The following is a 21,472-nucleotide window of genomic DNA, read 5'->3' as shown; positions in this document are numbered from 1 at the left end:
ATTCTCACTTATGAACGCGTGCTTGACAACCACTCCCGTTCTACAAGCAAACAAGGCTTGAATGTTTATCTCTTGGATTCCTTAATTGGAATCTTTGTGGTATAAGCTAGAATCGATGGCGGCATTCAAGAGAATCCGGAAGGTCTAAACCTTATCTGTGGTATTCTGAGTAGGATTCAATGATTGAATGACTGTGACGAGCTTCAAACTCCTGAAGGCTGGGCGTTAGTGACAGACGCAAAAGAATCACTGGATTCTATTCCAACCTGATTGAGAACCGACAGATGATTAGCCGTGCCGTGACAGGGTGCGTTGAACATTTTCACTGAGAGGATGGGAGGTAGCCACTGACAATGGTGAAACCCTACATACAGCTTGCCATGGAAAGGAGTAAGAAGGATTGGATGAAGACAGTAGGAAAGCAGAGAGACGGAAGGGACAAAGCATCTCCATACGCTTATCTGAAATTCTCACCAATGAATTACATAAGTATCTCTATCTTTATCTTTATGTTTTATTCATACATCATCCATAACCATTTGAGTTTGCCTAACTAAGATTTACAAGGTGACCATAGCTTACTTCATACCAACAATTTCCGAGGGATCGACCCTTACTCGCGTAAGGTTTATTACTTGGACGACCCAGTGCACTTGCTGGTTAGTTGTGCGAAGTTGTGATAAAGAGTTGGGATTACAATTGCGCGTACCATGTTGATGGCACCATTGATGATCACAATTTACGCGCACCAAGTTTTTGGCGCCGTTGCCGGGGATTGTTGAGTTTGGACAACTGACGGTTCATCTTGTTGCTTAGATTAGGTATTTTTCTTCAGAGTTCTTAAGAATGAATTCTAGTGTTTCAAGGTGATGTTCTTATCATCACCAAAGCTGATTGATTCTCATTAATTTATCTCTTGAATGCAATGTCCTGCTGAAGCTTGGCTAGCCATGTCTAATTCCTTTAGACTGAAGCTTTAGACTAACATTGCATGATTCCTGGAATTCTCATTAAGAATTTTGATATCTTTATTTTCTTTTTCCACTTAATTTTCGAAAAATCCAAAAAAATTTACAAAATCATAAAAACCAAAAATATTTTATGTTTCTTGTTGAGTCTAGAGTCTCATTTTAAGTTTGGTGTCAACTGCATGTTTTTGTTCTTCTTGCATTCATTCATGTGTCTTCAGTGATCTTCAAGTTGTTCTTGATGATTTACTTGCTCTGATCTTTAAATTCTCTTGTCTTGAGTGTTTTGTTGTTTCTCATATGCATTCTTAACTTGTCAGTGTCAATAGTATACAAACTTTTAAGTTTGGTGTCTTGCATGCATTGTTTATTTGATTTCAGTTGCATTTTGATTATTCCTCATTATTAAAAATCCAAAAAAAAATTTTTAATTTGTGTCTTTTCAAGTCAATAATACAGAGAATTGAAGATTCAGAACATACAGCAGAGGAATTACACAGAAAAAGCTGGGCGTTCAAAACGCCCAGTGAAGAAGGCAAACTGGCGTTTAAACGCCAGCCAGGGTGCCTGGCTGGGCGTTTAACACCCAAAAGGGTAGTGCTTTGGGCGTTAAACGCCAGAATGTGCACCATTCTGGGCGTTTAACGCCAGGATGGCACAAGAGGGAAGATTCTGTCTTCAATTCAAATTTTTTTCAAGTTTTCAAAATTTTTCAAAATCAAATCTTTTTCAAATCAAATCTTTTCAATCAAATCTTTTTCAAAATCAATTTCTTCCCATTTTCAAAAATACTTGCTATCAATCAATGATTTGATTCAACATTTCAAGTATGTTTCCTTTTCTGTTGAGAAAGGTTTAATGTTTGAATCATATCTTTTCTTGTTAGCCAAGTCATTAATTTTCAAAATCAAATCTTTTTAAATTGTTTTTCAAATCATATCTTCTCAATCATGTCTTTTTAAAATTATATCTTTTTCAATCATATCTTCTTAAATCACATCTTTTTCAAAATAGTTTTCAATCATATCTTTTTAATTTCTAATTTCAAAATCTTTTTCAAAATATTTTTAAAATCCTTTTAATTTATTTTCAAAAATTTCTTCCCCTCTTTTCACATCCTTCTATTTATGGACTAACACACATCCTTAATGCACAATTCGAACTCCATCCTTCTTGATAAGTTCGAATTTTCTACCTCTTCCTTCCATTTTTCTTTTCCTCTGACACCTCAAGGAATCTCTATACTGTGACATAGAGGATTCCATATTATTTTCTTGTTTTCTTCTCTTTCATATGAGCAGGAGCAAAGACAAAAGCATTCTTGTTGAGGCTGACCCTGAACCTGAAAGGACCTTGAAGCGAAAGCTAAGAGAAGCTAAGGCACAACTCTCTGTAGAGGACCTAACAAAAATCTTCAAACAAGAAGAACCCATGGCAGCCGAAAACAACAACAATGCCAACAATGCAAGGAAGGTGCTAGGTGACTTTACTGCACCTACTCCCGACTTCTATGGGAGAAGCATCTCTATCCCTGCCATTGGAGCAAACAACTTTGAGCTTAAGCCTCAATTGGTTTCTCTAATGCAACAGAATTGCAAGTTCCATGGACTTCTATTGGAAGATCCTCATCAGTTTTTAGCTGAGTTCTTGCAAATCTGTGACACTGTCAAGACTAATGGGGTTGACCCTGAGGTCTACAGACTTATGCTATTCCCTTTTGCTGTAAGAGACAGAGCTAGGACATGGTTGGACTCACAACCTAAAGAAAGCCTGAACTCTTGGGAAAAGCTAGTCAATGCCTTCTTGGCAAAGTTCTTTCCACCTCAAAATTGAGTAAGCTTAGAGTGGAAGTCCAAACCTTCAGACAGAAGGAAGGAGAATCCCTCTATGAAGCTTGGGAAAGATACAAACAATTAATCAGAAAGTGTCCCTCTGACATGCTTTCTGAATGGAGCATCATAGGTATCTTCTATGATGGTCTGTCTGAACTGTCCAAGATGTCATTGGATAGTTCTGCTGGAGGCTCTCTTCATCTGAAGAAGATGTCTGCAGAAGCTCAAGAACTGATTGAAATGGTTGCAAATAACCAATTCATGTACACTTCTGAAAGGAATCCTGTGAACAATGGGACAAATCAGAAGAAATGAGTTCTTGAGATTGATACTCTGAATGCCATATTGGCTCAGAACAAAATATTGACTCAGCAAGTCAATATGATTTCTCAAAGTCTGTCTGGAATGCAAGCTGCACCAAGCAGTACTAAGGACGCTTCATCTGAAAAAGAAGCTTATGATCCTGAGAACCCTTCAATGGAAGAGGTGAATTACATGGGAGAACCCTATGGAAACACCTATAATCCTTCATGGAGAAATCATCCAAATCTTTCATGAAAGGATCAACAGAGACCTCAACAAGGTTTTAACAATAATAATGGTGGAAGAAACAGGTTTAGCAATGGCAAGCCTTTTCTATCATCTTCTCAGCAACAGACAGAGAATTCTAAGCAGAACCACTCTGACTTAGCAACCATGGTCTCTGATCTAATCAAAACCACTCAAAGTTTCATGACTGAAACAAGGTCCTCCATTAGAAATTTGGAGGCACAAGTGGGTCAGCTGAGCAAGAAAATTACTGAACTCCCTCCTAGTACTCTTCCAAGCAATACAGAAGAAAATCCAAAAGGAGAGTGCAAGGCCATCAACATGGCCGAATTTGGAGAGGAGGGAGAGGCAGTGAACGCCACTGAGGAAGACCTCAATGGACATCCACTGGCCTCCAATGAGTTCCCTAATGAGGAACCATGGGAATCTGAGGCTCATAATGAGACCATAGAGATTCCATTGGACTTACTTCTGCCATTCATGAGCTCTGATGAGTATTATTCCTCTGAAGGGGATGAGTATGTCACCGAAGAGCAAGTTGCTAAATACCTTGGAGCAATCATGAAGCTAAATGACAAGATATTTGGTAATGAGATTTGGGAGGATGAACCCCCTTTGCTCACCAAAGAATTGGATGACTTGTTTAGGCAGAAACTACCTCAAAAGAGACAAGATCGTGGAAAGTTCTCAATACCTTGTGTCATAGGCACCATGACCTTTAAGAAGGCCTTGTGTGACCTAGGGTCAAGTGTAAACCTCATGCCTCTCTCTATAATGGAGAAGCTAGGGATCTTTGAGGTGCAAGCTGCAAGAATCTCACTAGAGATGGCAGACAATTCAAGAAAACAAGCTTATGGACTTGTATAGGATGTTCTGGTAAAAATTGAAGACCATTACATCCCTGCTGATTTCATAGTCCTAGAGACTGGGAAGTGCATGGATGAATCCATCATCCTTGGCAGACCCTTCCTAGCCACAGCAAAGGCTGTGATTGATGTTGACAGAGGAGAATTGATCATTCAAGTGAATGAAGAATCCCTTGTGTTTAAGGCTCAAGGATATCCCTCTGTAACCATGGAGAGGAAGCATGAAGAGCTTCCCTCAAAACAGAGCCAAACAGAGCCCCCACAGTCAAACTCTAAGTTTGGTGTTGGGAGGCCACAACCAACTTCTAAGTTTGGTGTTGAACCCCCACATTCAAACTCTAAGTTTGGTGTTGGGAAGTTCCAACATTGCTCTGAGCATCTGTGAGGCTCCATGAGAGCCCACTGTCAAGCTACTGACATTAAAGAAGCGCTTGTTGGGAGGCAACCCAATGTTATAATTATCTATTTTCCTTTATTATTTTATGTTTTTTGTTGGTTGATGATCATGAAAAGTCACAAAATCAACTGAAAAAGCAAAAACAGAATGAAAAAACAGAAAAGAAAAATAGCACACCCTGGAGGAAGAACCTGCTGGCGTTTAAACGCCAGTAAGGGCAGCAAATGGGCGTTTAACGCCCAGTCTGGCACTATTCTGGGCGTTTAACGCCAGAAAAGGGCACCAGACTGGCGTTAAACACCAGGAAAGGGCAAGAAGTTGGCGTTAAACACCAGAAATGGGCACCAGCCCAGCGTTTAACGCCAGAATTGGCACAGAGAGCATTTTTGCTCGCCACTTGGTGCAGGGATGACTTTTCCTTGACACCTCAGGATCTGTGGACCCCACAGGATCCCCACCTACCCCACCACCCTCTCTTTTCTTCTTCACACATTCACCAATCACCTCAACATCTCTTCCCCAAAAACCCCTCACCTATCAAATCCCATCTTTCTCTTCACCACTCACATCCATTCTTCATAAAACCCCACCTACCTCACCATTCAAATTCAAACCACTTTCCCTCCCAAACCCACCGTCCCATAGCCGAACCCTACCCCTCTCTCCACTCCTATATAAACCCATCTTCACTCCTTCATTTTCACACAACCTAAACACTACTTCTTCCCCTTTGGCCGAACCACAAATCCATCTCCATCTCCTTCATTTCTTCTTCTTCTACTCTCTTCTTTCTTCTTTTGCTCGAGGACGAGCAAACCTTTTAATTTTGGTGTGGTAAAAGCATTGCTTTTTGTTTTTCCATAACTATTTATGGTATCCAAGGCTGGAGAAACCTCTAGAAAGAGGAAAGGGAAGGCAAAAGCTTCCACCTCCAAGTCATGGAAGATGGAGAGATTCATCTCAAGGGTGCATCAAGACCACTTCTATGAAGTTGTGGCCTTGAAGAAGGTGATCCCCGAGGTCCCTTTTAAACTCAAAAAGAGTGAATATCCAGAGATCCGACATGAGATTCGAAGAAGAGGTTGGGAAGTTCTTACCAACCCCATTCAACAAGTCGGAATCTTAATGGTTCAAGAGTTCTATGCCAATGCATGGATCACCAAGAACCATGATCAAAGTGTGAACCCGGACCCAAAGAATTGGCTTACAATGGTTCGGGGGAAATACTTGGATTTTAGTCCGGAAAATGTAAGGTTAGCATTCAACTTGACCATGATGCAAGGAGATGAACACCCATACACTATAAGGGTCAACTTTGATCAAAGGTTGGACCAAGTCCTTACAGTCATTTGTGAAGAGGGCACCCAATGGAAGAGAGATTCAAGAGGGAAGCCGGTTCAATTGAGAAGGCATGACCTCAAGCCCGTAGCTAGGGATGGTTGGAGTTTATCCAACGCTCAATCATTCCCACTAGCAACCGGTCCGAAGTTACTATAGACCGGGCTATCATGATTCATAGCATCATGATTGGAGAGGAATTAGAAGTTCATGAGGTTATATCCCAAGAACTTTATAAGGTGGTAGACAAGTCCCCTACCTTGGCAAGGTTAGCCTTTCCTCATCTCATTTGTCACCTCTGTTTTTCAGTTGGAGTTGACATAGAGGGAGACACCCTCATTGATGAGGACAAACCCATCACTAAGAAAAGGATGGAGCAATCAAGAGACCCCTCTCATCATGAAATCCCTGAGATGCCTCAAGGGATACACTTTCCTCCACAAAACTATTGGGAGCAAATCAATACCTCCCTAGGAGAATTGAGTTCCAACATGGGACAACTAAGGGTGGAGCACCAAGAACATTCCATCCTCCTCCATGAAATTAGAGAAGATCAAAGAATCATGAGAGAGGAGCAACAAAGGCAAGGAAGAGACATTGAGGAGCTCAAGCACTCCATAAGATCTTCAAGAGGAAGAACAAGCCGCCATCACTAAGGTGGACCCGTTCTTTAATTTCCTTATTCTCTATTTTCTTGTTTTTCGAATTTTCATGCTTATGTTTATCTATGTTTGTGTCTCATGATCATTAGTGTCTTAGTGTCTATGCCTTAAAGTTATGAATGTCCTATGAATCCATCACCTTTCTTGAATGAAAAATGTTCTTAATTGAAAAAGAGAAGAATTGCATGAATTTTGAATTTTATAACAGATTAATTATTTTGATGTGGTGGCAATACTTTTGACTTCTGAATGTATGCTTGAACAGTGCATAAATCTTTTGAATTTGTTGTTCATGAATGTTGGCTCTTGAAAGAATGATGAAAAAGGAGACATGTTACTGAGGATCTGAAAATTCATAAAAATGATTCTTGAAGCAAGAAAAAGCAGTTAATACAAAAAAAAATTTGAAAAAAAAGAGACAAAAAAATAAAGTTTTGATCCAAAGCAAAAAGAGTGTGCTTAAGAACCCTGGACACCTCTAATTGGGGACTCTAGCAAAGCTGAGTCACAATCTGAAAAGGTTCACCCAGTTATGTGTCTGTGGCATGTATGTATCCGGTGGTAATACTGGAAGACAAAGTACTTTGGGCCACGGCCAAGACTCATAAAGTAGCTGTGTTCAAGAATCATCATACTTAACTAGGAGAATCAATAACACTATTTGGATTCTGAGTTCCTATAGAAGCCAATCATTCTGAATTTCAAAGGGTAGAGTGAGATGCCAAAACTGTTCAGAGGCAAAAAGCTAAAGCCCCGCTCATCTAATTAATACTGATCTTCATAGATGTTTTTGGAGTTCATTGCATATTCTCTTCTTTTTATCTTATTTGATTTTCAGTTGCTTGGGGACAAGCAACAATTTAAGTTTGGTGTTGTGATGAGCGGATAATTTATACGCTTTTTGGCATTATTTTTTGTATGTTTTTAGTATGTTTTAGTTAGTTTTTAGTATATTTTTATTATTTTTTAGTTAAAATTCACTTTTCTAGACTTTACTATGAGTTTGTGTGTTTTTCTGTGATTTCAGGTATTTTCTGGCTGAAATTGAGGGACCTGAGCAAAAATCTGATTCAGAGGCTGAAAAGGACTGCAGATGCTGTTGGATTCTGATCTCCCTGCACTCGAAGTGGATTTTCTGGAGCTACAGAAGCCCAATTGGCGCGCTCTCAACGGCGTTGGAAAGTAGACATCCTGGGCTTTCCAAAAATATATAATTATTCATACTTTGCTCGCGATTTGATGGCCCAAACTGGCGTTCCAAATCAGCTCAAAACTGCCCGGCGTTAAACGCCGGAACTGGCACAAGAATGGGAGTTAAACGCCCAAATTGGCACAAAAGCTGGCGTTTAACTCCAAGAGAAGTCTCTACACGAAAATGCTTCAGTGCTCAGCCCAAGCACACACCAAGTGTGCCCGGAAGTGGATTTTTATGTAATTTACTCATTTATGTAAACCCTAGGCTACTAGTTCTCTACAAATAGGACCTTTTACTATTGTATTTTCATCTTTTGATCACTTTAGATCTTAGATCAGATCTTGGTTCTTCTGGTTCCCTCTCTGGGGCTGAAGCCAATGATCACTTTTGTTCTTATGTATTTTCAACGGTGGAGTTTCTACACACCATAGATTAAGGTGTGGAGCTCTGCTGTACCTCGAGTATTAATGGAATTACTATTGTTCTTCTATTCAATTCGGCTTGTTCTTATTCCAAGATATTCATTCGCACTCAAGAACTTGATGAATGTGATGATTATGTGACGCTCATCATCATTCTCACTTATGAACGCGTGCCTGACAACCACTCCCGTTCTACAAGAAAGCAAGGCTTGAATGTTTATCTCTTGGATTCCTTAATCGGAATCTTCGTGGTATAAGCTAGAATTGATGGCGGCATTCAAGAGAATCCGGAAGGTCTAAACCTTGTCTGTGGTATTCTGAGTAGGATTCAATGATTGAATGACTGTGACGAGCTTCAAACTCCTGAAGGCTAGGCGTTAGTGACAGACGCAAAAGAATCACTGGATTCTATTCCAACCTGATTGAGAACCGACAGATGATTAGCCGTGCCGTGACAGGGTGCGTTGAACATTTTCACTGAGAGGATGGGAGGTAGCCACTGACAACGGTGATACCCTACATACAGCTTGTCATGGAAAGGAGTAAGAAGGATTGGATGAAGACAGTAGGAAAGTAGAGAGACGGAAGGGACAAAGCATCTCCATACGCTTATATGAAATTCTCACCAATGAATTGCATAAGTATCTCTATCTTTATCTTTATGTTTTATTCATACATCATCCATAACCATTTGAGTTTGCCTGACTAAGATTTACAAGGTGACCATAGCTTGCTTCATACCAACAATCTCCGTGGGATCGACCCTTACTCGCGTAAGGTTTATTACTTGGACGACCCAGTGCACTTGCTGGTTAGTTGTGCGAAGTTGTGATAAAGAGTTGGGATTACAATTGTGCGCACCATGTTGATGGCACCATTGATGATCACAATTAACGCGCACCAGTCTGCCATCTCTAGTGAGATTCTTGCAGCTTGTACCTTAAAGATCCCTAGCTTCTCCATTACAGAGAGAGGCATGAGGTTTATGCTTGACCCTAGGTCACACAGAGCCTTCTTGAAGGTCATGGTGCCTATTGTACAAGGTATTGAGAACTTTCCAGGGTCTTGTCTCTTTTGAGGTAATTTCTGCCTAGACAAGTCATCCAGCTCTTTAGTGAGCAAAGGGGGTTCATCCTCCCAAGTCTCATTACCAAATAACTTGTCATTTAGCTTCATGATTGCTCCAAGGTACTTAGCAACTTGCTCTTCAGTGACATCTTCATCCTCTTCAGAGGAAGAATACTCATCAGAGCTCATGAATGGCAGAAGTAAATCCAATGGAATCTCTATGGTCTCAGTGTGAGCCTCAGATTCCCATGGTTCCTCATTAGGGAACTCATTGGAGGCCAGTGGATGTCCATTGAGGTCTTCCTCAGTGGCGCTCACTGCCTCTTTCTCCTCTCCATGTTCGGCCATGTTGATGGCCTTACACTCTCCTTTTAGATTCTCTTCTGTATTGCTTGGAAGAGTACTAGGAGGGAGTTCAGTAACTTTCTTACTCAGCTGACCCACTTGTGCCTCCAAGTTTTTAATGGAGGACCTTGTTTCAGTTATGAAACTTTGAGTGGTTTTGATTAGATCAGAGACTATGGTTGCTAAGGTAGAGTGACTCTGCTTAGAATTCTCTGTCTGTTGCTGAGAAGATAATGGAAAAGGCTTGCCATTGCTAAACCTGTTTCTTCCACCATTATTGTTGTTGAAACCTTGTTAAGGTCTCTGTTGATCCTTCCATGAGAGATTTGGATGATTTCTCCATGAAGGATTATAGGTGTTTCCATAGGGTTCTCCCATGTAATTCACCTCTTTTGTTGAAGGGTTCTCAGGATCATAAGCTTCTTCTTCAGATGAAGCATCCTTAGTACTGCCTGGTGCAGCTTGCATTCCAGACAGACTTTGAGAAATCATATTGACTTGCTGAGTCAATATTTTGTTCTAAGCCAATATGGCATTCAGAGTATCAATCTCAAGAACTCCTTTCTTCTGATTCGTCCCATTGTTCACAGGATTCCTTTCAGAAGTGTACATGAATTGGTTATTTGCAACCATTTCAATGAGTTCTTGAGCTTCTGCAGGCGTCTTCTTCAGATGAAGAGATCCTTCAGCAGAGCTATCCAATGACATCTTGGACAGTTTAGACAGACCATCATAGAAGATACCTATGATGCTCCATTCAGAAAGCATGTCAGAAGGACACTTTCTGATCAATTGTTTGTATCTTTCCCAAGCTTCATAGAGGGATTCTCCTTCCTTCTATCTGAAGGTTTGGACTTCCTTCTGTAGACCTCAGGGTCAACCCTATTAGTCTTGACAGTGTCACAGATTTTCAAGAATTCAGCTAAAAACTGATGAGGATCTTCCAATGGAAGTCCATGGAACTTGCAATTCTGTTGCATTAGAGAAACTAATTGAGGCTTAAGCTCAAAGTTGTTTGCTCCAATGGCAGGGATAGAGATGCTTCTCCCATAGAAGTTGGGAGTAGGTGCAGTAAAGTCACCTAGCACCTTCCTTGCATTGTTGGCATTGTTGTTGTTTTCGGCTGTCATGGGTTCTTCTTGTTTAAAGATTTCTGTTAGGTCCTCTACAGAGAGTTGTGCCTTAGCTTCTCTTAGCTTTCACTTCAAGGTCCTTTCAGGTTCAGGGTCATCCTCAACAAGAATGCTTTTGTCTTTGCTCCTGCTCATATGAAAGAGAAGAGAACAAGAAAATATGGAATCCTCTATGTCACAGTATAGAGATTCCTTGAGGTGTCAGAGGAAAAGTAAAATAGAAGGAAGAGGTAGAAGAATTCGAACTTAGAAAGATAGAGTTCGAATTGTACATGTTAGTCCATAAATAGAAGGATGTGAGAAGAGGGGAAGAAATAAATTAAAAAGATTTTAAAAAAACATTTTGAAAATTGATTGATGATTTTCGAAAACTAAGAGTGGGAAAGAAATTAAGTGATTTTTGAAAAAGATTTTGAAATTATAAATCAAAAAGATATGATTGAAAACTTATTTTGAAAAAGATGTGATTAAAAAGATATGATTGAAAAGATATAGTTTTAAAAAGATATGATTGAGAAGATATGATTTGGAAAACAATAAAAAAAAGATTTGATTTTTAAAATTAATGACTTGGCTAACAAGAAAATATATGATTCAAACATTAAACCTTCCTCAACAGAAAAGGCAACATACTTGAGATGTTGAATAAAATCATTAATTGTTAGCAAGTATTTTTGAAAATGGAAAGAAATTGATTTGAAAATATATGATTGAAAAGATATGATTTGAAAAAGATTTTATTTTGAAAAATTTTGAAAACTTGAAAAAAAATTTGAATTGAAAACAAAATCTTCCCTCTTGTGCCATCCTGGCGTTAAACGCCCAGAATGGTATACATTCTGGCGTTTAACGCCCAAATCGCTACCCTTTTGGGCGTTAAACGCCCAACGAGGCACCCTGGCTGGCGTTTAAACGTCAGTTTTTCTTCTTCACTGGGCGTTTTGAACGCCCAGCTTTTTCTGTGTAATTCCTCTGCTGTATGTTCTGAATCTTCAATTCTCTGTATTATTGACTTGAAAAGACACAAATTAAAAATTTTTTTGGATTTTTAATGATGAGGAAAAATCAAAATGCAACTAAAATCAAATAAACAATGCGTGCAAGACACCAAACTTAGAAGTTTGTATACTACTGACACTAACAAATTGAGAATGCATATGAGAAACAACAAAACACACAAAACAAGAGAATTTAAAGATCAGAGCAATGAAATCATCAAGAACAACTTGAAGATCAATGAAGACACATGATAAATGCAAGAAGAACAGAAACATGCAATTGACACCAAACTTAAAATGAGACACTAGACTCAAACAAGAAATATTTTTGGTTTTTATGATTTTGTAATTTTTTTTGGATTTTTCGAAAATTATATGGAGAAGAAAATAAAGAGATTCAAAATTTTTAATAAGAATTCCAGGAATCATGCAATGTTAGTCTAAAGCTTTAGTCTAAAGGAATTAGACATGGCTAGTCAAGCTTCAGCAGGACATTGCATTCAAGAGCTAAATTGATGAAGATCAATCAGCTTTGGTGATGATAAGAACATCACCTTGAAACACTAGATTCATTCTTAAAAATTCTGAAAAATACCTAATCTAAGCAACAAGATGAACCGTCAGTTGTCCAAACTCAAACAATCCCCGGCAACGGCGCCAAAAACTTGGTGTACGAAATTGTGATCATCAATGGCGCCATCAACATGGTACACTCAATTGCAATCTCAACTCTTTATCACAACTTCGCACAACTAACCAGCAAGTGCACTGGGTCGTCCAAGTAATAAACCTTACGCGAGTAAGGGCCGATCCCACGGAGATTGTTGGTATGAAGCAAGCTATGGTCATCTTGTAAATCTCAGTCAGGCAGATTCAAATGGTTATAAATGATTTATGAATAAAGCATAAAATAAAGATAGAGATACTTATGTAATTCATTGGTGAGAATTTCAGATAAGCGTATGAAGATGCTTTGTCCCTTCCGTCTCTCTGCTTTCCTACTGTCTTCATCCAACCCTTCTTACTCCTTTCCATGGCAAGCTGTATGTAGGGTTTCACCGTTGTCAGTGGCTACCTCCCATCCTCTCAGTGAAAATGTTCAACGCGCTCTGTCACAGCACGGCTATTCAGCCGTCGGTTCTCGATCATGTCGGAATAGAATCCAGTGATTCTTTTGCGTCTGTCACTAACGCCCCACAATCGCGAGTTTGAAGCTCGTCACAGTCATTCAAATCCTTGAATCCTACTCAGAATACCACAGACAAGGTTTAGACCTTCCGGATTCTCTTGAATGTCGCCATCAATTCTAGCTTATACCACGAAGATTCCGATTAAAGGATCTAAGAGATAAACATTCAAGACTTGTTTGCTTGTAGAACGGAAGTGGTTGTCAGGCACGCGTTCATAAGTGAGAATGATGATGAGCGTCACATAATCATCACATTCATCAAGTTCTTGGGTGCAAATGAATATCTTAGAACAAGAATAAGCTGAATTGAATAGAAGAACAATAGTAATTGCATTAATACTCGAGGTACAGCAGAGCTCCACACCTTAATCTATGGTGTGTAGAAACTCCACCATTCAAAATACATAAGAACAAGGTCTAGGCATGGCCGAATGGCTAGCCTCCCAAAGAGGGTTCAATCATAAAAACATGATCAAAAGATTCTAAGATTGAAAGATGAAAATACAATAGCAAAAGGTCCTATTTGTAGAGAACTAGTAGCTTAGGGTTTACAAAGATGAGTAAATGACATAAAAATCCATTTCCAGGACCACTTGGTGTGTGCTTGGACTGAGCATTGAAGCATTTTCGTGTAGAGACTCTTCTTGGAGTTAAACGCCAGCTTTTGTGCCAGTTTGGGCGTTTAACTCCCATTCTTGTGCCAGTTCCGGCGTTTTACACCAGAATTCTTGAGCTGAATTGGAACGCCTATTTGGGCCATCAAATCTCAGGCAAAGTATGGACTATTATACATTGCTGGAAATCCCAGGATGTCTACTTTCCAACGCAGTTGAGAGTGCGCCAATTGGGCTTCTGTAGCTCCAGAAAATCCACTTCGAGTGCAGGGAGGTCAGAATCCAACAGCATCTGCAGTCCTTTTCAGCCTCTGAATCAGATTTTTGCTTAGGTCCCTCAATTTCAGCCAGAAAATACCTGAAATCACAGAAAAACACACAAACTCATAGTAAAGTCCAGAAAAGTGAATTTTAACTAAAAACTAATAAAAATATAATAAAAACTAACTAAAACAAACTAAAAACATACTAAAAATAATGCAAAAAAGTGTATAAATTATCCGCTCATCACAGACTATCTCAGGACTCTTGAAATAAAGATTCTGTTTGTAGAGACACTTGAGCATTCCTCTTATGCTAAGTTCATGAAAGAGATCTTAAGTCATAAGAAGGATTGGAGGGAAACTGAAAAAGTTTACCTCACTGAAGAATGCAGTGCAGTCATCCTGAAAAGCTTACCTGAGAAGCTTAAGGATCCCAGAAGCTTTATGATACCATGCACATTAGAGGGTACTTGTAGCAAGCAAGCTCTATGTGATCTTGGGGCAAGTATCAACCTAATACCTGCATCTATTATCACAAAGCTTGGTTTAACTGAAGAAGTCAAACCAACCCGGATATGTCTTCAACTTGCTGATGGCTCCATTAAATACCCATCAGGCGTGATTGAAGACATGATTGTCAAGGTTGGGCCATGTGCCTTTCCTACTAACTTTGTGGTGCTGGAAATGGAGGAACACAAGAGTGCAACTCTCGTTCTAGGAAGACCTTTCCTAGCAACTGGCCGAACCCTTATTGATGTCCAAAAAGGGGAAGTAACCCTAAGAGTCAATGAGGCGGAGTTCAAGTTGAATGTTGTCAAAGCTATGCAGCATCCAGACACCCAAAATGACTGCATGAGCGTTGATCTTATTGACTCTCTGGTAAAAGAAGTCAATATGGCTGAGAGTCTCGAATCAGAGCTAGAGGAAATCTTTAAGGATGTTCAGCCTGATCTGGAGGAATCAGAGAAAATAATAGAACCTTTGAAAATCCCTCAGGAAGAGGAGAAACCTCCTAAACCCGAGCTCAAACCATTACCACCATCCCTGAAATATGTATTTCTAGGAGAAGGTGATACCTTTCCTATAATCATAAGCTCTACCTTAGAGCCACAGGAAGAGAAAGCACTAATTCAAGTGTTAAAGACACACAAGACAGTTCTTGGGTGGTCCATCAGTGATCTTAAGGGCATTAGCCTAGCCAGATGCATGCACAAGATCTTATTGGAGGGTGACGCCAAACCAGTGGTTCAACCACAAAGGCGGCTGAATCCAGCCATGAAGGAAGTGGTGCAGAAAGAGGTCACTAAGTTACTAGAGGCTGGGATTATTTATCCTATTTCTGATAGCCCCTGAGTAAGCCCTGTCCAAGTCGTCCCTAAGAAAGGTGGCATGACAGTGGTCCATAATGAAAAAAATGAACTGGTTCCCACAAGAACAGTTACAGGGTGGAATATGTATATTGATTACAGAAGGCTCAATACAGCCACCAGAAATGATCATTTTCCTTTACCATTCATAGACCAGATGCTGGAAAGACTAGCAAGTCATGAATACTACTGCTTCCTGGATGGATATTCAGGTTATAATCAAATTGCAGTAGATCCCCAGGATCAAGAGAAAACAGCATTCACATGTCCATCTGGAGTATTTGCATACAGAAGGATGCCATTTGGCTTGTGCAATGTACCTGCAACCTTTCAAAGGTGCATGCTCTCAATTTTCTCTGATATGGTGAAAAAATTTCTGGAAGTCTTCATGGATGACTTTTCAGTATTTGGAGACTCATTCAGCGTTTGTCTTGACCATCTAGCACTTGTTCTAAAAAGGTGCCAAGAGACTAATCTGGTTTTAAACTAGGAAAAATGTCACTTTATGGTGACTGAAGGAATTTTCCTTGGGCACAAAATCTCGAACAGGGGAATAGAGGTGAATCAAGCTAAGGTAGAGGTAATTGAAAAATTACCACCACCAGCCAATGTTAAGGCAATCAGAAGCTTTCTGGGGCATGCAGGATTCTATAGGAGGTTTATAAAGGATTTTTCAAAAATCGCCAAACCTCTAAGTAATCTGCTAGCTGCTGACACGCCATTTATCTTTGATAAGGAGTGTTTGCAGGCGTTTGAGACACTGAAAGCTAAGTTGGTCACAGCACCAGTCATCTCTGCACCAGACTGGACATTACCATTTGAATTAATGTGTGATGCCAGTGACCATGCCATTGGTGCAGTGTTGGGACAAAGGCATGACAAGCTTCTGCACGTCATTTACTATGCCAATTGTGTTTTAAATGACTCACAGAAGAATTACACAACCACAGAAAAGAGCTGTTTGTAGTGGTTTACACCATTGACAAGTTTAGATCCTATTTAGTAGGATCAAAAGTGATTGTGTACACTGATCATGCTGCTCTTAAATATCTACTCACAAAGCAGGATTCAAAACCCAGACTTATCAGATGGGTGTTACTCCTGCAAGAGTTTGATATAGAAATAAGAGACAGAAAAGGGACAGAGAACCAAGTAGCAGATCACCTGTCCCGAATAAAACCGGTAGAAGGGGCGTCCCTTCCTCTTACTGAGATCTCTGAAACCTTTCCGGATGAGCAACTCTTTGCCATCCAGGAAGTGCCATGGTTTGCAGACATTGCAAACTACAAGGCAGTGAGGTTCATACCCAAAGAGTACAGTAGGCAGCAATCAAAGAAATTGATCACAGATGCAAAGTACTATCTTTGGGATGAACCATATGATGAGCGGATAATTTATACGCTTTTTGGCATTGTTTTTAGGTAGTTTTTAGTAAGTTCAAGCTACTTTTAGGGATGTTTTCATTAGTTTTTATGTTAAATTCACATTTCTGGACTTTACTATGAGTTTGTGTATTTTTCTGTGATTTCAGGTAAATTCTGGCTGAAATTGAGGGACTTGAGCAAAACTCTGAAGAAGGCTGACAAAAGGACTGCTGATGCTGTTGGAATCTGACCTCCCTGCACTCGAAATGGATTTTCTAGAGCTACAGAACTTCAATTGGCGCGCTCTCAACGGCGTTGGAAAGTAGACATCCAGGGCTTTCCATCAATATATAATAGTCCATACTTTATTCGAAGGTTGACGACGTAACTTGGCGTTGAACGCCAAGTTCATGCTGCTGTCTGGAGTTAAACGCCAGAAAAACGTCACGATCCGGAGTTGAACGCCCAAAACACGTCATAACTCGGAGTTCAACTCCAAGAGAAGCCTCAGCTCGTGGATTAATCAAGCTCAGCCCAAACATACACCAAGTGGGCCCTGGAAGTGAATTTATGCATCAATTACTTACTCATGTAAACCCTAGGAGCTAGTTTATTATAAATAGAACATTTATCTATTGTATTAGAGATCTTTGATCACTTTAAGTCTTGGATCATTCGGTCTTTTGACCACGTTTCATCTTTGGTCTCAGTTTTGTATTATTCTTCATCTTAGGAGGCCATTGAGCACGTTTCAGGGGGCTGGCCATTCGGCCATGCCTGAACCTTTTACTTATGTATTTTCAACGGTGGAGTTTCTGCACACCATAGATTAAGGGTGTGGAGCTCTGCTGTACCTCAAGTATTAATGCAATTCTATTGTCTTTTATTCAAATCCCTATTATTCTTATTCCAAGATATTCATTCGTACCCAAGAACATGATGAATGTGATGATAAGTAACCCTCATCATCATTCTCACTTATGAACGCACGTGATTGACAACCACTTCCGTTCTACATGCAACAAGAGCTTGAATGTGTATCTCTTAGATTCCCCAACAGAATCTTCGTGGTATAAGTTAGATAGATGGCGGCATTCATGAGGATCCGGAAGGTCTAAACCTTTTCTGTGGTATTCCAAGTAGGACTCTATGATTGAATGACTGTGACGAGCTTCAAGCTTCTGAAGGCTGGGCGTGATGACAAGCGCAAGAGAATCAAGGGATTCTATTCCAACCTGATTGAGAACCGACAGATGATTAGCCGTGCTGTGACAGAGCATAGGAACGTTTTCACTGAGAGGATGGGAAGTAGCCATTGACAACGGTGATGCCCTACATACAGCTTGCCATGGAAAGGAGTAAGAAGGATTGAGTTGAAGCAGTGGGAGAGCAGGCGTCCTTGAGCCATACAGTATCTCCATTCGCTTATCTGAAATTCCCACCAATGAATCTGCATGAGTACTCTATCCCTTTTATTATTTATTTTCTTATTTCTATTTTCGAAAACCCATAAACAGATTTAATCTACCTAACTGAGATTTACAAGGTGACCATAGCTTGCTTCATACCAACAATCTCTGTGGGATCGACCCTTACTCACGTAAGGTTTATTACTTGGACGACCTAGTACACTTGCTGGTTAGTTGAACGGAGTTGTGAATTCAACTGGTGCCACAATAATAATTTCATACAACTTAAAGAACAGTGATCACAATTTCGTCCACCAAGTTTTTGGCGCCGTTGCCGGGGATTGTTCGAGTATGGACAACTGACGGTTCGTCTTGTTGCTCAGATTAGGTAATTTTCTTTTCAAAAATCTTTTTCAAAATTTTTCTTTTATTTTTCGTTTTTCCAAAAATGTTTTTCGAAAAAAAAATTAAAATAAAAATACAAAAAAATTAGAAAATCATAAAAATCAAAAAAATATTTTGTGTTTCTTGTTTGAGTCTTGTGTTAATTTTTAAGTTTGGTGTCAATTGCATGCTTTTAAAATTTTTCTTGCATTTTTTCGAAAATTTCATGCATTCATACTGTTCTTCATGATCTTCAAGTTGTTCTTGACAAGTCTTCTTGTTTGATCTCGATGATTTCTTGTTTTGTGTCTTTTGTTGTTTTTCATGTGCACTTTTGCATTCATATTTTCCATGCATTAAAGATTTCTAAGCTTGGTGTCTTGCATGTTTTCTTTGCATCAAAAATTTTTCAAAATTATGTTCTTGATGTTCATCATGATCTTCAAGGTGTTCTTGGTGTTCATCTTGACATTCATAGCATTCTTGCATGCATCTTGTGTCTTGATCCAAAATTTTCAAAAATCAAAAAAATATCTTTTCCTTATTTCCCTCCAAAATTTCGAAATTTTGGGTTGACTTGGTCAAAATTTTTTAAAATTAGTTGTTTCTTACAAGTCAAGTCAAAATTTCAATTTTAAAAATCATATCTTTTTCATTTTTTTATCATTTTTGAAAATTTCAAAATTATTTTTCAAAATATTTTCAAAAATCTTTTTCTTATCTTTATATCAAATTTTCGAAAAATTAGCTAACAAGTAATGTGATTGATTCAAAAATTTGAAGTTTGTTACTTTCTTGTTAAGAAAGGATCAATCTTTAAAGTCTAGAATCTTATCTTGTAGTTTCTTGTAAGTTAAATCAATTTTTAAAATTAAATCTTTTTATTTTTTCTTATCTTATCTTTTTCAAAAATTTTATCTTTTTCAAAATTTGATTTCAAAATATCTTATCTAACTTCTTATTTTCTTATCTTTTTTTAAAATTTGAATTCAAATCTTTTTCAATCAACTAACTAACTTTTTGTTTGTTTCTTATCTTTTTCAAAACCAACTAACTACCTATCCCTCTCTAATTTTCGAAAATTCTCCCTCTCTTTTTCAAAAATTCTTTTTGTTTTAAATTTTAATTTTAATCTCATCTTATCTTTAATTTTCGAAAATTACTATCCTCTTTTTCAAAATTATTTTCGAATTTCTCCTTCTCTTTTCTTCTTTTATTTAATTATTTAATTACTAACACTTCTCTTCACCTCTCTTCATCCAAAAATCCGAAATTCATCCTTCTTCATTCTTCTACCCCCTTCTTCTTCTACTAACATAAAGGAATCTCTATACTGTGACATAGAGGATTCCTCTTTCTTTTCTTGTTTTCTTCTCTTTCATATGAGCAGGAACAGGGAAAAAGGCACTCTTGTTGAAGTTGATCCAGAACCTGAAAGGACTCTGAAGAGAAAATTAAGAGAAGCTAAATTAAATTATTCTAAAGGTAACCTTTCAGAAATTTTCGAACAAGAGAAGGTGATGGCAGCCGAAAATAATAATAATAATAATAATGCAAGGAGAATGCTTGGTGACTTCACAAAGCCAACATCCAAGTTTGGTGGAAGAAGCATCTCCATTCCTGCCATTGGAGCCAATAACTTTGAGCTTAAGCCTTAACTAGTTGCATTAATGCAACAAAACTGCAAGTTTTATGGACTTCCATCTGAAGATCCTTATCAGTTTTTAACTGAGTTCTTGCAGATCTGTGAGACTGTAAAGACGAATGGAGTTGATCCTGAAGTCTACAGACTCATGCTTTTCCCTTTTGCAGTAAGAGACAGAGCTAGAATATGGTTGGATTCACAACCTAAGGATAGCCTGGACTCCTGGGATAAGCTGGTCACTGCCTTCTTGGATAAATTCTTTCCTCCTCAAAAGCTGAGCAAGCTGAGAGTGGATGTTCAAACCTTCAAACAAAAAGATGGTGAATCCCTCTATGAAGCTTGGGAAAGATACAAGCAGCTGACCAAAAGATGTCCATCTGACATGTTTTCAGAATGGACCCTATTAGATATATTCTATTATGGTCTCTCTGAATTTTTGAAAATGTCATTGGACCATTCTGCAGGTGGATCTATTCACCTGAAGAAAACGTCTGAAGAGGCTCAAGAACTCATTGATATGGTTGCAAACAACCAGTTCATGTATACCTCTGAGAGGAATTCCGTGAATAATGGGATACCTCAGAAGAAAGGAGTTCTTGAAATTGATGCTCTGAATGCCATATTGGCTCAGAACAAAATGTTGACTCAACAGGTCAACATAATCTCTCAAAATCTGAATGGATTGCAACATGCATCCAACAGTACTAGAGAGGTAGCTTCTGAAGAAGCTTATGATCCTGAGAACCCTGCCATGGCAGAAGTTAATTACATGGGTGAACCTTATGGAAACACTTATAACCCATCATGGAGAAATCACCCAAATTTCTCCTGGAAGGATCAACAAAAGCCTCAACAAGGCTTTAACAATGGTGGACGCAATAGGCTGAGCAATAGTAAGCCATATCCATCATCTTCTCAGCAACAGACAGAGAATTCAGAACAAAACACTTCTAATTTAGCCAATATTGTCTCTGATCTGTCAAAAGCCACTTTCAGTTTCATGAATGAAACAAGATCCTCCATTAGAAATTTGGAGGCACAAGTGGGCTAGCTGAGTAAGAAAGTCATTGAAACTCCTCCCAGTATTCTCCCAAGCAATACAGAAGAGAATCCAAAAGGAGAGTGCAAGGCCATTGATTTGATCAAAGTGGCCGAATGCACTAGGGAGGAGAAGGACGAAAATCCTAGTGAGGAAGACCTCCTGGGACGTCCTTCAAGCAAGAAGGAGTTTCCTATTAAGGATCCAGAGGAATCTGAGGCTCATCTAGAGACCATAGAGATTCCATTAAATCTCCTTTTGCCATTCATGAGCTCTGAAGACTATTCTTCCTCTGAAGAGGATGAAGATGTGACTGGAGAGCAAGTTGCACAATATTTAGGAGCTATCATGAAGCTGAATGCCAAGCTGTTTGGTAATGAGACTTGGGAAAGTGAACCTCCCTTGCTCATTAGTGAACTAGATAC

Source organism: Arachis hypogaea, chromosome 3 (genome assembly GCF_003086295.3).
Source record: "Arachis hypogaea cultivar Tifrunner chromosome 3, arahy.Tifrunner.gnm2.J5K5, whole genome shotgun sequence".
Lineage (NCBI taxonomy): Eukaryota > Viridiplantae > Streptophyta > Magnoliopsida > Fabales > Fabaceae > Arachis > Arachis hypogaea.
Note: the sequence above shows the minus strand (reverse complement) of the source record.